The sequence below is a fragment of the Equus quagga genome, chromosome 1 (assembly GCF_021613505.1).
Source record: "Equus quagga isolate Etosha38 chromosome 1, UCLA_HA_Equagga_1.0, whole genome shotgun sequence".
Classification (NCBI taxonomy): domain Eukaryota; kingdom Metazoa; phylum Chordata; class Mammalia; order Perissodactyla; family Equidae; genus Equus; species Equus quagga.
The window spans coordinates 72,689,214-72,699,798 of NC_060267.1; the positions used below are offsets into that span (position 1 = coordinate 72,689,214).

The window sequence follows — 10,585 nt, forward strand, 5'->3', positions numbered from 1 at the left end:
ACCATCACCCAGGGGCTCGTTAGAAATGCAGAACGTAGAGCCCTCCCAGGCCCCCAGCATCGGAATCTGGATTTTGCCATGAAGGCTTGGGAAGGCCTGGCTTAGAGCACATGGTTTGCTGGGTTGGGGGTAGAGATGGGGGAAAGCCAGGCCAGATGGAGCCAAGTTACATGGAACCTGCAGAGAATGAGGAGATCTTATGTGCTTTCGTAGGGAACAGTTTCTGGTAGCAAAGTGAAGGAGATAAAGACATGAAGGGCTTATGGGGGACAGTGAGCAAAGTGGAGGCAGATGGGAGAAGCATAGGGACGAACTCAGTTTTCCTGGGGTGGAAAGGAAAGAGGGGCCAGAGGAGGGATCCCTGAGGTGTGATGGGCAGGCTGTGCCCAGGGCAGGTGTCGGGGTGACTGAGGGTGACCCTGGGGTTTCTAAGCTGAAGACTGTGGGACTTACGGAGCGGATGTTTTTAAGGAAGAAGTTGCAAGGCTGTTTTGGACATGCAGAGAAGGGACCAGGGGACACTCAGCGGGAGATGTTCAGATGTGATATCCACAGGACCTCAACTGCCCGCAGATGACCAGGCTGCAGACACAGACCTGTGAGCCCCTGACGATGGGATCAGGTGAGTTCACCCAGGAAGGCCCGCAGGACAATAAGAGCAGAGGAAAAAGGGAGCAGACAGCAGAGGATGAGCCAAGGTGGCCTGGGAGGCACGAGGGGAGAGCTGCCTCACAGAAGCCCCGGCACGAGGGAGGGGCGCCCGGCCAGGCGCACAGAGACCGAATGGGCTGTCATGTGAACTGGCCACTGGTCTTGACAAGTGAGCGGTCCCTGGCCATCACAGCAAGGCTAGTGTTGGTCAAGGGGCAGCTGGGGAAGCCTAGGGATGGCGGGCTGGGGATGCAGGGGGGAGATGGAGCTGAGACTGCTTTACAAATGCTTAAACATCCTACCTGAGGTTGCAGGTCCCTGCGCGGACACCCATGTTCACAGCAGCATCATTTGCAATAGCCAAAAAGTGAAAGCAACCCAAAGGTCCATCAATGGATGAAAGAACAAATGTGGCCTATACCTTCAGTGGAATATTTTCCAGCCTTAAAAAGGAAGGAAATTCTGGCAAATGCTACGACATGGAAGAACCTGGAGAACACCATGCTGAAGAAAATAAGGCAGTCACAAAAGGAAAAATCTTGTTAGATTCTCTTTATATAAGATACCTAGAGTAGTCAAATTCATGGAGACAGAAAGTAGAACGGTGGTTGCCAGGGGCTGGGAATGGAGGGGGGAACGGAGAGTTAGTGTTAAGTGCACACAGAGTTTCAGTTTTGCAAGATGAGAAGGGTTCTGTGGATGCCTGGTGGTGGATGCACGTGGTGCAATGTGACTGGACTTCATGCCACTGAACTGTGCATCTAAAAATGGCTAAGGTGGTCAATTTTATTTACTTATTTATTTGAGGAAGATTAGCCCTGAACTAACATTTGCTGCCAATCTTCCTCTTTTTGCTGAGGGAAGACTGGTCCTGAGCTAACATCCATGCCCACCTTCCTCTACTTTATTTGTGGGATGCCTACCACAGCATGGCTTGCCAAGCAGTGCCATGTCCATACCCGGGATCTGAACTGGCGAACTCCGGGGCACCGAAGCAGCACGTGCAAACTTAACCACTGCGCCACTGGGTTGGCCCCCAAAGACGGTAAATTTTATGTTATGCGTATTTTACCACAATTACGTCTTTCATTCATGATAGGTACTAGAGAAAATCTGAACTCCTGGAATTGAATGGTCTGTCTAAGAGAGGTGAGAGCAAATCTTTTTCAGCAACTGTAGACTATTCCTCCAGGAGGCTGGGTAGGGAAAGGGAAGGGAGTAAGTGGGCGGTGACCTAAAGGTGAGGCCAGGCTCAGAGGAGGCCTTTTGCCAGGTGATGGGACGACAGTCCTGGAGAGGTAGGCCTAAGCCAGAAGACACTCATTTTGTCAGACTGGAGGAAAAGCGGACAAAGAAAAAGGAGCCAGAAAATGAAGGAGAAGGGGGAAAGGTGAGGAGGCTCCCACCAGATGAGCATCTCAGGACCATGGGGGTGGGGTCACCAGGAGAGGCGAGGACAACAGGTAGGAGACCTGGAGAGAGGGGAAGGGTCAGGTTGGCTGGTGCGGGAGTAAGAAGGGAGGATGGAGGGCTGGTCAGACTGCAGGGAGGGCCCAGCTGGCTGCAGAGCGCACAGCACACTGTCTGAAACTATCACTAAGCCTGGGGCAGTGGTCCTCAAAGGATGCTACTGGACCAGTGGATCACTGGGGAGCTTGTTAGAAATGCCAATTTTGAGGCCTCCCCTGAGAGTCTGACTCAGACTGAATGAGACTCAATGAATCAGACTCTGGGGGGTGGGGCCCAGCAGCCTGTGTTTTAACAGGTGACTCTGATGTGCTCAAGGTTGAGAAAGACTAGTAGAGAATATAGAAATTCAACGGAAAATATGTATCATCTTTTTTATCTGAAAATGAAAAAAAAAAAATCAGCCTACAGAGAAAGATGAACTCTGTATGACTCCACTCATAGATGGAAGTTAAACATAGAGACAAAGAGAACTGATTGGTGGTTACCAGGGGAAAGGGGGGTGGGGTGGGGAGAGGGCACAGAGGGTGAAGTGGTGCACCTACCACATGACTAACAATAATGTACAACTGAAATTTCACAAGGTTGTAAACGATCATAATCTTAATAAAAAGTTAAAAAAAAAATCAGCCTAGCAACTTCTACATAAAAGAGCAAGAAATGCCTAACTGCTTCAATCCCAATACAATGCATTTCAATAGTTAGAGAAATGGCAAAGGATATGAACAAAATAAGGGAAATGTACAGTCCATCTAATAAACGTCCTTAAATGAGATCTAGCAAACACACCTAAGATCAGGGGGCTGGAGACTGCATGACGTGGGTACCAGGCCCTGCTCTGCAACCGACCACCTGTGTGCCCTGGAGCATGCCACACCCCTTTTAGGGCCTCAGTTTCCCCAACTACAGAGAGCTGGAGAAGGTTCTTCTGAGGTCCCTTCCAGTTCTGATGTTGTGTAATCCTTTCTGTCCTGTAAAAAGGGACCTCAAACTAAATGCTTTTATAGAGCTGTGCCTTGGGAGGGGAAAAGAACATTCTAACCAGTAAAGCATGATATCACAGTTAACTAGAAAACCTTCCCAAAGTTTAGCAAGTGCTAGTATTTTCCATTCTAAGAACTAGAATACTCCTTCACTAGCTAACTGGCTTTTCTATTAAAGCCACCGATGCCCCGAGTTATAAAAACACTATACTGCCCTGGACTGTGTTCACAAAGTCCACAAGACTGGGAGGCCCCAGAAAATCTCTCCACAACTTCACATTTTCCTCCTACAGTACATTTTAATCGAGGAAGGCAGGCTTTGTCTTTTTTCCCAAGCAGAAGATGAGTTAAAGAACCATGCTACATGGATCCCAGTGCCCGGCCCCTCTGCCCGGAGTGCCCAGGCACTCGATATTGCAAATCTAGGCTTCCTGATAAACGGCCCTGTACTGACCTTGTTACCGGGAGCCCTAAACGCTGGTTTCCTGCCTGGTTTCTCTGCATCCAAGTCCCTGTCTGCACCTACTGGTCATCCAATGCCCATCCTCTTGTGCCTGGGTGCCCTGTGCCACCTGCTTCCCTGCCTCTGCCAAAGGCTGGTGACTGGTTCTGATCTCAGAACCAGGGCTGGGAGAGGGATGTGGGTGTCTGTGCAGGAAGGACAGGTGGAAGTGTGAGCACTGGAGGAAAAGAGAAGATGAGGTTCAGGGAAGGGCAGGAAGGAGCACAGTGAGGTGAAGGCTGAGAAAAGGCTGGTGTAGCAGGAGCAAGGCTGCAGAGGGGCACGCCAAGGGAAGTGCGACCCCAGAGGTTCATCAGGACCAAAGCTGTGAACATGGACCCACAGACAAGGACATCAGTTCTGTCTTCATCCAGGGAGAGGAATCCTAGGGCCAGAAGGGTTTCCAGGGTGATCCCCCAGCACTGATCTCCAACCTCAAAGTCGTGTGTGCCCAGGGAGTCCCAGTGGAGCCTCCTCGATTAGATGCAATTATTATAGCACCACCTTTTATTCTCAAAATATTCTGGCTTGGATGATAAATTCGAGTTGCCTTATTCTTGGGCCCCACGTGCAAAGTTAAGAGTCATGGTTAGAGAAGCCTGCTCAGCATCAGGAGGGACCTCCAGGCTGAGGCTCGCCCCTCAACAAACGTTCCAATCTTCTCTCCAGCATCCCTGCCAAGCCATCACCTGGCGTCTGCTTGTATACCTGCAGAGACAGCAGGCTCACTACCCCTGAGGAAGCCTCTCTTTTGGGGGGAAAGCTGTGCTATAAAAATAGCAAGATTTAAATCTATATACACTGTGACTGCAACTAAATAGCATCCTTCAGCAAGGAAAGGAGTGCGGGAAACTAGAAAACCTGTGGACCTTTTTCCTTCCACCTCCTTCCATCTTACGTGTCTCTTCATTCAACAGATATTTACCGAGTGCATTTGATGTTCCAGTGGCGCTGGGGACACAATGGTGAGTTAAAACAGACAGACTCAAATTGAAGGGCATTCTAGGAAATAACTGGCCTGTACTCTCCAAAAACGTCAAGGTCATAAAGGACAGAGAAAGGCCGAGGCACTGTTCCAGTTTAAAGGAGAATAGGAAGTGTTACAACCACATGGAACACACGAGCTTGGGTTTTCTTTGCTACAAAGGATACTGTTGAGACAACTGGCAAAACCTCAGTATGGTCTACAGATTAGATAAGAGTATTTTTATATTGTATCACTATGAATCAATATTAAATAAATAAAATATTTTATTTTAATTAACATAATTTGATTCTAAAAATTACACTGTAGTTACATAGGAGAATGTCATTGTTTTTAGGAAACACACTGAAGAATTTTGGGGGGAAAGGATGAGTCTATAAACGATCCTCAAATGGTTCAGGGAAAATATATACCTACGTAGAAAGAGAAATGTGATAAAATGGTAACATCTGGGGAATCTGGGAGAAGAGCAGAGTTCTTTGTTCTATTTTTGGAACTTTTCTATAAGTCTGAACTAGGTCAAAATAAAAAGTTCAAAGAAAAAAAATAAGTTTCAGAGAAAGTTTTCTTTTAAAAAGAAAGACCCTGACCTCACAGAGCTCCCAGTGTAGCTGGGGAGACAGATACTAATACAAATAATTACACAAATGAACCGCAACTGTGAAAAGTGCTGTAAAAGGGGAGCGACCTGGCGGCATGAACATTTACAGCAGGCAGGTGAGGGAAGGCATCTGCAATCATGGGCTAAGACCCAGAGTAAGCGTTAGTTAACTCGGGGGAGGGGAAGAAAGTTCCAGGCCTTCACAGCAGGTGAGGCGAGAGCTGGGAAAACCATGCAGATCAAAGCGCACACACTGGGGCCTGTGGGAGATGCCAACATTTGTCTTGTCTTTTATTCTAAGAGCAATAGGAAGGATTTTTGAAAGACGCCCTTGGTTGCAGAGGCAAGAACAGGCTGGCAGGTGAGAGGGCGTGTGGGGTCCACATCAGTGGTGGTGGTGGCTGCCCCTTGAGGAGCATCATGACTATCATGAATGATTTTTCTTCTGCTCCGTGACACTTTGGTTTTCAACCACAACCATGTATGAATTTGATAAGCAGACCAGGGGAGGGAACCGGGGAAAACGAAGTGGGCAAGACCTGGGCTCAGGCTGTGACACATCCCCTCCGAGCCCACCAGTGGTTAGGGTCAAGGCCCGGCTGGCGGAGCTGGTTGCTGCCCCTGTTACCAAGAACCCGGGATCTAGACCATAGGCTGACTCAGCCGAGGCAAGCAGGGTGCACGAGCCAGGTCTTCACACCCCACTCCCAAAGTTGGATCAGTGCCTCTCATCCACACAGCATCCAGCTGGCCACCCCCCCTTTCTGGTCCCTGGGAGTGGGCTGTCACTCGCCCACAGCGACTCCCAGGACTGAAGCTAAACACAGGGTCTGTCTGGAGGGTCAGGGGCCCGACCACAAAGGGAGGGGCCTTTTCCTGTGCCAAGTTCTGCCTTAGTGGGTTTTCAGTCACAAACTCCTTTAAACCGGTCAATTTAAAGGAAACAGGTTTCATTAGTATCTTCATTTGACAGCTGAATGATTTGTCTAGGGACAGACCTGGGTTCAAATCTTGGCTGTCCGACATACAAGCACTGTGCACCCCGGGCTGTCACTTCATCCCTCTGGGTCTCAGTTTTCTCATCCCATCTATAAAATGGGGCGGGTAGGATTAGCAAGATTCTGGGGCTGGAAGGCACCATTTATTCCCTTCTGGGGCTTGAACAGGCTCACTACAGAAACTTCACTCCAAACTACACATTGCTTAAATATTTACTAAAACCTTGTGTATCCTGACAGTAAATCATGGGACCTGAATTTTCCAGGACTATCCCAATTTCAAATCCTCTGTCCTAACTTTCCACATAAACCATCGAAATGTCTCAAAAATTCCACTCTCTCAGTATCCAAACAACACCTCCCAGGCCTCCTCTTGCATAAAGAAGCAGCACAAACATTCTTTTTCAGACTGCAGTTGCCAGTCTTTGGTTCAGAAAATGCAGCCGGTGGAGCCCGGCTAGCCCCCCGAAGGAAACGGGGTCACGGAGAAAAATCCATGGCGGTCAGCACTCCATCACGACTCTCAGACTTGGCTGTTTCCGGGCACATTGACGGAAACCACAGCCAGAAGCTGTACCATGATCAGAGCATCACCCACAGATGGACAGAGTCTGGGGAAATGAGCTCTTCCCTCACCTACCTACCAAGCGGCTGGTACCCGGGGAGGCAGCGTGGCCAGAGGGCTGCCACGAGGATTAAATGAAGGAGTTAATATCTGGAAAGCACTCAGAACAGTGCCTGGCAGCCAGTAAGTACCATATCAGTGTTTAATAAGTAAATCAGAGGCATCCCTCCCACAAGGTGCTCATGCCTCAAAGACGACCCAGAGGCAGAGCTCCTATCCAGGGCAAACGAGGAGCGTGGGTACTTACTCTTGGGCTGCAAGGCTGGGCCCCTGTACAGAGACTGGGCAGGACCCTGCCTACAGGAGTTGGGTTCTGCACCAGCCAAGGTCAGGAGGCTGCACCCAGGAAAGAGTCATCCCCCACAAGGTACACAAAGGCTCTTCATGCCTCTGAGACTGTGCTCCTGTGTTCGTTTACCCTCGAATGCCATCTTCTCTACCTTCAAGGCTGGATTCTAATGCCAGCTCTCCCTGTGGTGCTCCTGATGCCCGTCAGAATGAACAGCTGCCTCCTCTGGTCTTCTCCTGCATCTGCCTTTATCCTCTTTTTAAGTAGTTATCAGATAGACAGAGAGATGGACGGAGGTGGAGAGGCACACAGACACACACACACCCCAATGTCGTTGTCTTTCCAACTCCACCATGCATCCTTCCAAGACAGGGCTTCAGCTTTCATCCCTGCAGCCCCAGGGCCCGACACAGTATGGGCTCCATAAATGTCCTATTTTGCTGTTAAATCTGTGCTCACAGCTGTTTGAACCTGGAGGCTGCGGGCAGCTTCAGGTGCAAGCCCAAGCAGAAGCTCTGCAGACTCAAGATCTCTGGGTCTTGGAAGCCAGGAGAGATCAGATTTCAGCCAGGGGCCTAGCAAGCACTGCCTTTACGTGCCCCTCAGGCAGATGAAAGGAGACACCTGTGAGATCTGAGCCTGTGGTTGTGAGGACCCAGGCTAGGGCAGTGTGAGCACTGACCGGGTCCTGTTCTGTCTCTAGGAGAGTCGGTAAGAGGAGCCCGGCCTAGGGGGGCAACACCAGCAGGCTGCCCGCCCCCACCAGCCATCAACACCAGGGCCAATGCGGGGTGCCAGGTGCCACAGGCATTCCAGCCTCTGCAACAGACCCTGGGAAGGGATGAAGAGGGATCAGCCCTCCTTTCCAGGAGCCATTGTCTGCTGGAAGGAAGGTGAGCTCTGGGATTAAGGTCAACAGACACTCTCCTAGGTAGAGAAGGACCAATTGCTGGTCCCCTCCCAACCTGCCACAAACCCTGAAGGCTGCAGGGGAGGTAGGGGGCCATGTCTTCCTGCTCCCTCCAGTCCCCAAAGCTGAGCCCCTCTGGTGACTTATGTCCATCCTAGAAAACACAATCCCTCAGACGCCTGGACCCCAGGTTCAAAAGGTCACAATGCATCCCTCTTGCTCCTAGCCCCACACTACCTTTGCTAGCTCAGTTTCCTCATCTGCAGGGGCAAGGAAAACGACACGGATGATAAATAATGTACACGAAACCTGCCAGTTCACAACCAACAATCAGGGAGCTGGTCTCAATGGCCTGGGACCGATCACCGGCTTGGAACCCCAGCTTCTTTCAGGGATATGATTTGTCTCTGACCAGCTTCCTGATACCTGAATGAGAACGTTAAAAGCAATCAGAAGACGTTCTCTATGATCAAGTGCAGACAGGAGGGCTCAGAGACAGGAGTGGTGATGGAGTGTGGGATCCTAAATTTGCCTGAGTGTTACCTTCGGTTCTTTCTGCCTGCCACGTGTCCGGCCTGGCCAGAACCTGGCCTCTCCTTGCAGAGAAGCCCCCGCAGGTCCCCTGGCCTATGCTGCAGCCCCACCCAGCACTGCATCTACCATAGAGAAGCAGCCCCATAAATGCTTGCTGAGAATTCCTCAGCCACTCCAAAATGCCGTCAGTAACCTGACCTCTGACATTCTCCAGCTAATGTCTAATTTGCATACAGGAGTCCGTTTTAGGAGATGGCAAATCACCAGAGACAACTCAGGATCAATAGAGTATTAGGCACGTTTCATTCTATTCTAATTCTCTGCAAATTGCTATTCCATTAACTGTAGGTGGGATTTACAGGAGCTCACTATCAACTGGAATATTTAACCAGAACGACCTACTCTCTGTCAGATAATAGCTTACTGTTAATTTTCAACTAGTCAATCTCAGACGGGTTCTGGCTTCCAATCTACTTTACATCATGATTTAATAATCAGGAAAGTCATCTATTTCAGAGTCTCTGGACAATAAAGGGCAGGTTAATGCCGAAGAAAAAGACTACCCATGGAACCGGAAGACCTCAGTTAACATCCCAGCGACATCACATACTGGGTAATCGACTGCTCAATGCCTCAATTTCCTTCTTTATAAAATGGGAATAACACCAGTCCCAAGGGCTAGCTGTAAAAATTAAATGCGTTGATGCATGTGGATGTACTGTGTGCAGTTCTATAAGGCTATACCAAAAACATAAGACGAAATTCCCAAACAACCCAGGCTAATGACAGAAAGCGGGATGCTGCAAACTCGGTGGTTCTAAAGGGGAAGGGAGGATATTTTGCCCACCAGGGCTCATTCGGCTCTCTCTGGACCCATTTTTGGTTGGCACAACTGAGGGAAAGGGATTGCTACTGGAACCTACTGGAAAGAGACCAGGGATGCTGCTAAACATCCTACAAGGCACAGGCCAGGCCCCATAACCAAGAATTATGGAACCCCAAATGTTAACAATGCCGAGGTTAAGAAACCCTGATCTAAGTGATCACTGAGAGTTAGGTTTAGGAGGCTTTTAGAACAGAAATCTTCCTAACCAGGCTTTACTTTCAAGCATCATCTGTTCCAACATTTGCAAGATGGATCATCTTGCAAAACAGCTCTTTTGCAAGTAAAGCCGAACTGCCAACTTCTGGAGTTTCTGAATGTATAAAACTGCTTTTAAAGATGCTCTCCGATTACAATTCAGCTAAATTGTTTTTCCAAAGCCCTTGACTTCAGGAGAAGTTCTCCTGGGCACAAAGACAGGGTCTGTCACTCTGCCACTAGGCCCTGAAGATGCTTTCATAATTCTAATTTCCTGGTGAAATGGGAGCCACGAGGGTCTCTAAACGAATTAAATTCACATCACGCCAACTGCTCCCTTGCTTTGTGCCGGGCACGGTGCCAAACACCTCCACATAATTTATCCCACTTAATCCACCCAACAACCCAGCGAGGTGGGCATCATTACCGGCTGTTTGCAAGGGAGGAAACGGAGGATCAGAGAGGTTAAACAACTCGCCCAAGGGCACCAGCTGGCCTGAGGGGAGCCCAACTCGAACAGAGGTCTCCAGTTTCCAAGTCACAAGCTCTTTTCACCGCCTCGGAAAACCCAGGTGTCAAGTTGTCTCAACTTCCCATGAATTTTTAAGGCAACCGCAACTTCTCAGCGACTTTACATGGTGGAAATGGGAATTTCCGGGGAGCGGGGCGCTCTCGCGGTCGCCCCTCCACTGCAGCTGTCTCACCGCAGGTACCTGATAAATCATTCCGGATCGCCCGCGGAACGGGCAGGGTTTCTTGGCGCTGGAGTCCGTGCCAGGCCCAGGAAATGCCATCTTTGAAAGCCGAGAGGCGGATTCGCCCCGGGAGCTGAGAAGGTCTGGCCGCCGCGCCTGGCTGGCTCCCCGCGGGCCGTGCGCCCCCTCGGCGCCCGGGGCCGCGATCGCGGTGGCGCTGGGGCCCCCGGGGTCGCCGGCCGAACGGGCTCGCGCGCGCCCGCC

General features: G+C 50.0%; 1 protein-coding gene across 2 annotated transcripts in view; it reads right to left on the bottom strand.

Moving 5' to 3' along the window:
* The window catches only part of PTPN3 (protein tyrosine phosphatase non-receptor type 3), a 146,023-nt gene that overhangs the window by 94,800 nt on the left and 40,638 nt on the right, over positions 1-10,585 (bottom strand). Inside the window, exon 1 of one of the 2 annotated variants that reach the window (XM_046685729.1) lies at positions 10,340-10,489. The exons of the other annotated variant lie outside the window; for it this stretch is intronic. The gene's annotated coding sequence lies outside the window, so the exon portion shown is untranslated. Of the gene's footprint in view, positions 1-10,339; positions 10,490-10,585 lie in introns of those variants that run through there. 2 annotated transcript variants of the gene reach the window in all.